Here is a 6,000-nt window from a genome sequence, read left to right as displayed (position 1 = left end):
AAAATACTTCCTAATGGGTCTAAGCTACATGCCTTTATTCGCATGTATATATGGAATCACTCCTAGGCTGAATGTTTGCTTTGATGTTTCAATAAATGTGTCAAGAGTTCAAAAAATTATGTAAAGTTTGAAAAAAAAGAGATGTTTTCTTTGCAGAAAGAAATGTCTGCCTTCCCAGTTATCAGATATTGCACAGAAATTAAAAAAAAAAAAAAAAGGAAACTACCTGTCCTTCAGATTAAGGATGCAGCAATTTCTAAGAGAAGTTTCAAATCTACACATCTGATTTGCAGTCTCTGCATTACATTAGGAAGACCTATCAATACCCTTAATTCGAGAATTCTCTTTGAGAAGAGAGATTAACGAACAGAATTGTCAATCATAACCCAGAAATATAAACTTGAACTGCTAATTTAAGTTTAATCAGTGTCACAAAAAATCCAAAGAACCAAATGTGTTTGAATTTTACAGTGCTTACCATAGCACTGCCTTTGCTGTGGTGAAAGTGCAATCAAGTCTCTTATGTTCACATTCAGTGTCGACTGCAGTAAGGAATCAGCCCAGAGACACCTGACCCCAAATGGCTCCCGTTCAATGACAGAGCTGACATGGTTCAAAGCCATTGATATTGCACCTAAGCTTTCTTCAGGAAAAAGTAAATCCAAAAGCTTATCTTGTTTCCTCTGATTTGCCACTTACAACAGCTTAGGTCCACACAATAGCAGTTACTGCTACTGTTATTGTGTTCTATACTAGTTAATAATTTAAATACAGTTTAAAATATCATAATAGACATACTAATTGGGATGGTTTCTGACCTGCAATTCCATATCTGGTTTAGATCCCAATATTGTTCACAATTAGAAAGCAGATCTCTCTGCTTGCTTCCAGTGCTTTGGTCACATGTGGGTTTTTTTCCTAATGAGCTGTCAACAAGCTGTCAAATGCTGATACAAATTAGAGAAGCTAGACAGTGAAGGGTTGGTATATAGCACTAGAATCAGCAGTGTAAAATGGACTCTTCCTCATAGCTCGCAGGCATGTAACTTTACTTTCCTTGGGGAGTAGTTCTGTTGCGGTCACCCCTGTCAGCCCTTCAGGTAGGACCTATTCATATGAATAGGGTTTCCACGGATTTGGCATAGTATGAAATAAAATATCCCTTGCTTTTCTGTGTGCCCGTCTTCCATGTTTGTAACATTTTAATATTTTTTTTTCATATTTTTAAGGAGACCATTTGTGTTTTTTATAGAGGAGGGATGGGCCAATAACATTGTAGTGACTACTCGCCAGCAGCATCCACATGGTGCTCCATCAAGGCTCCTGCTTCAAAAAGTGTTCTTTGTGACAGGTAAACTGATGTAAGTAGCAACATTAATATTTGCCAGCAGAAGGTGAGATCTAGTATTAAAAACTACACTGTTTTTTTTAGTGAGGCAGCTCAGCCCCCTCGTGCCAGCTGTCCAGGCTCCACAATGCATGTCAGACCCTTAGTAGAGACCTGGCACTCATAACTAGATCAACAGTCAGCAAGGAAACAGAGCAGCTTAGCCTCGATCCTCATGGACTACTGACTTAACACAGTAGAACATTAATTTCTGTGAGTGCTAAAGATACTGACAGCTGTCATCTGCCTTTCCTCCAGGGCTACAACAGTAGCCCAGAGGCTGAGATTCAGCGTTTGCGTCACATAACCCCCTGTGAACACTTTACAAACTTGTTCCTGCCCTGTGCTCAAGTTTCAGAGCAAACGATTTCCTGTTTCTGGCACTGAGAGCTGAAAGTACGTCTTTTCATCTGTTTACACTGACTCGAACACTGAGTCTGAAACCTCTTTCTTGGGGAGGGGGAAAGGAAAAACAGCCTGTGGGACAGATCCTAACTGTGGTATGAAGTAATTGGGTATCATTGGAAGGCCTGTACCAAAGTATTTTGATAAACATTCACCTGAGAGAACCAAAGTTACAACACTATACAACTACCCTCCATTTCCACTACCTTGTAGATATATGCATATACTTTTTAATTTTCATAAGCTGTAATCCTAGAAGGATCAACGGTGTTACCATATTTCATTTAAGTTTCTAACGAGCAGCTCTGACCTTTATCACAAACCCCCTCCCCGCCCCCAAACTCCATGTTAATAAAGAGCTGATGTGAATTTGAAAGAGGATCCAATTCCCCAAAGGTTGTTAAATAGCATGTTCTAGCACTCACTGACTGATCTCCACAGGATAATTAATTCACAGATGAGAAATGTGTCTACAGTTCATTTTTGGTGGGCTGGGATAAAAAAATATGTACTACAACTAACCTTCAAGATAGCCAGTTTTGTGGAAGGATTCACAGTAGAAAAAACTGTTCTCAGTAACAATATTCCCAGTATGTGATCACGCATTTTAATCAGTGTCTGATTTCAAATCGTTTTGTCACACTCGACCAATGACGCACTACAAATGTGCAGGACTGATCTATTGGACTGAAACAATGCCGGTCGTCTGCAATCAGCAGAGGATCTAATAGTATCAAACAAGGTACATGTGTTTAACAACTTGTTACTGTACTGTTTTGAAGAACAATTCTTTCACGCTGATGCAGTGGTTTCATGTATTGATATTGTGAGGCTATGGTAACAAATGCAGGATGGGAATTTGATTTTACAGAAGCTTCTTCTTCTTCTAAAAGAAGAACTCTTGCTTAAACAAATGCGTCACCAGAAGTTAAAGTTGTGCTTTATTTACAAGTGACAGAACAATAAGCATGCTGTGCAGATTATGCCCAATGAGTATTTGAAAGCATCTCTCTCCTTAAACATTACAGCAAAAGCAACACATTAATGCTGATTAATTAATTATGACGCATTGTATAAAAATCTGTATCACCTCCATGTTCTGAAATGCCATTATATTAAATCATGATGTGGTCTACAGTACAGTTACTTTAGAAACTTCTTGCTTACAGCTATTTTTAACCTCATTTTGGCACAATAGAAAATGCTGAAGTAATGTAACATACTTGTTCTCTTATGATGAACATTTCCCATTGCTACACATTCACTGCATACAGTAGGTTCAAAAGAAATTTCTTCAGAAATACTGGAGAGCACCATGAATGAACTAAATTCCAGATGGTGCATTTTTTTAAATAAAAAGTTACCAAGTTTAAAGCAGCAAACTGGACCACAGAGGATGTGTTTGTGTTCCAGCTGCCCACAGCACGATGAGAAAATGTCTGTGTGAATATGCTACAAGAGGGGAAAAATGCATCTTAGGTGGAAGATTTCTAGCAAAGAAAGGCAGTACCTTTGTCATTCTTTAGAGCAACTGCTAGATACAATCTAGAATATTGCTTGCATCCCTGCTTACCCCATTCAAGAAAGGGGAATTCGTAGTGTAAAAGGAGCAGATGAGAAAATGTGTCTGAGGGAGAGTGAGTGTATTTTATGAGAGATTTGAAAAACTGGATTTCGTGCTAGCAAAATGAAAGCTGAGGGAGAATGTGATTGCTTTCTATAAATTCATGGGGAGGGTAAACACTAGGGAAGAGCTGTTTAAACTAAAGGCAATATTGGCACAAGAACAAATGGGTATGAGCTGGCCGTGAATAAATTTAAGATGGAAATTAGAGAAAGGTTTGTAACCACAAGAACACTGAAGTTCTCAAAGAACCTCCCAGTCTGGTGAGGAGAAATACTAACTTGTTTTAAGATGATATTTGACGCATTTACGAATAAAGGTATGTAATATGGAGAGGCAACCTCAGTCACCCAGGAAATCCCTTATGTCCCACTTTCCATTGTTGCTAGGGGCTTGTGATTGAAAAAAGAGGGTTCTTTTTTTTCAGATTTTACCATGGCTTCTAAAATGCTGGTTTAAATAACAGTAGGTAAAAGTTACCCACCTGAACACAGCTTGACATGATGCTGAGAAGCTCAAGGCACATATCTACAGGGCTGGCAGGAGGATGTCATTGGTGTCAGTCGTGTACATAGGTGGTGCTGGTAAAGCCCTCCCTTTGCACCCGCTGGAGAAGACAACATTGTTGGATCTCCTATTTCTTCCTACCCTGCTGGGAATATGTCCTCATGCCGTGGAGTGGGGCTTCTCTGAGCTCAGGGGCTGAAATTGTGGCAGGTCTTTTAACTGACATTTCTCTTTGTAACTCTTCCTTCCATTTAGGTAAAGGTATAACGGTTGTTGGAGATTTTCTTCCAAGATTGTGCCACTCAAACTAGTCGGGGTTCTCACTGATTAAATGAGGATAAAGCAAATCAATGTTAGTATTTAGAATTACTTTTACCCTTGGAGATATTTCCTTCTAAAACAGAGGAGTACTACAGCTGTTTCTGAGCTGTAAGTTGAACAGTGAATGTACTAAATAAGCTATTGAGTCAAAAAGAGATGAATAGAATCACAGAGTCTTATTTTTCTGGAAAAAAAACCTTCTGGTTGTTGCCAAATCATTACAACACACAACAAGAAAATGTGACTTGCTCAAAGTGTCAGTGCCGTTGCATGTTGCTTTATATCTACCAGGAATATATGTCTGTGCAACAATGATTTTACACTGTAGACTTGGAAAAGAGAAGAAGCAGCCCTTGCAGCAAACTCATTCTTAGCTAACAGTTTGTGTACCTTTACTGCATGGAAAGCAATATAACATTTTAATTAAATTTCTTAAGGTCAGTGAAATGCCATTGTTTTGACAATCAGCTGTGATCGCATAAACCTTGGGGTCCAGATGGCTGGCTGTTTAATGGCAACACTGCATTGACAAATTCAGCAATTAGATAGACATTAATATTACATCCTTTCAGATTCTGAGCACAGCCTGACCTCGCCAAAGTGGGCTGGTGTCTTGCTTAATCCCTTGTGCATGCTCGCAGAATGTTATCATGCTGTCATAGTGGGTTCATCCATCAATACCACCCCGGCCTCTCAGCATGCTGAACCTTATTGAGTTTGTAAAAACAGATGTCATAACACACTGCTGGTAAAATTGTGCTCTCTTGAGGGACTGCAAAGGAAAATACCCTCTCTACAAGCACACATGCGCAGACACATGCGCACACACAGAGGGCACTGAAGTATTGTGCAAATCTTCCCCTTGCTACTCTGGACCAGATAGGGAGGGAAAGACACCTCATTTGTAACTGTTCAGAGGTCCATGGGGAATCACAGTAGTTAGGTGAATGCAGAACATCTCAGTGCAGACAACTGCCCTCCTTCCCTACAGTGCTGTATTCTTCATATCAGATTCGCTATTATTACTTTAAAGGCTCAAGAAATACCATGTTGAGAATACAGAATTACAACCTGCATTAATCAGCAGTGGTGATATCTTGCACGGAGCAATTTCTCTGTATGACAATGAGTTCCTGGGGGCAGAACCTGCTTTCTCCCTCCACCATCTCTAAGGCCAGCTATGCTTTCAGAAATATCAGGACCCCAAGATCTGAGCGTTACCTTGAAACGGAGGAAGACAATGAGACCTGCTGATGTTCACTTGTTTCAAATTCCCTTCCCCCCTGCCCATTTTTATTCAAGAGAATAAAGTCTGTTGTTTTAAATAGTTTTCATTATTCTCCACCCTTTTCCCCTGGGCAATAGTGGCAACAGTAACATACACTTAGAGCAACACCTACAGGTTTTGCTGTACTAGAGCAACTACAAGAATCATAGAATCACCGGGTTGGAAAGGACCCACTGGATCATCGAGTCCAACCATTCCTAACACTCCCTAAACCATGTCCCTAAGCACTTCATCAACCCGTTCCTTAAACACCTCCAGGGAAGGTGACTTAACCACCTCCCTGGTCACCCTCTGCCAGTGCCCAATGACTCTTTCTGTGAAGAATTTTTTTCTGATATCCAGCCCGAACCCCCCCTGGTGGAGCTTGGCCATTCCCCCTTGTCCTGTCCTCAGTCACTTGGGAGAAGAGGCCAGCTCCCTCCTCTCCACAACCTCCTTTCAGGTAGTTGCAGAGACCCATAAGGTCTC

This window comes from Cuculus canorus, chromosome 2, assembly GCF_017976375.1.
Source record: "Cuculus canorus isolate bCucCan1 chromosome 2, bCucCan1.pri, whole genome shotgun sequence".
Lineage (NCBI taxonomy): Eukaryota > Metazoa > Chordata > Aves > Cuculiformes > Cuculidae > Cuculus > Cuculus canorus.
This window is presented reverse-complemented; position numbering follows the sequence as displayed.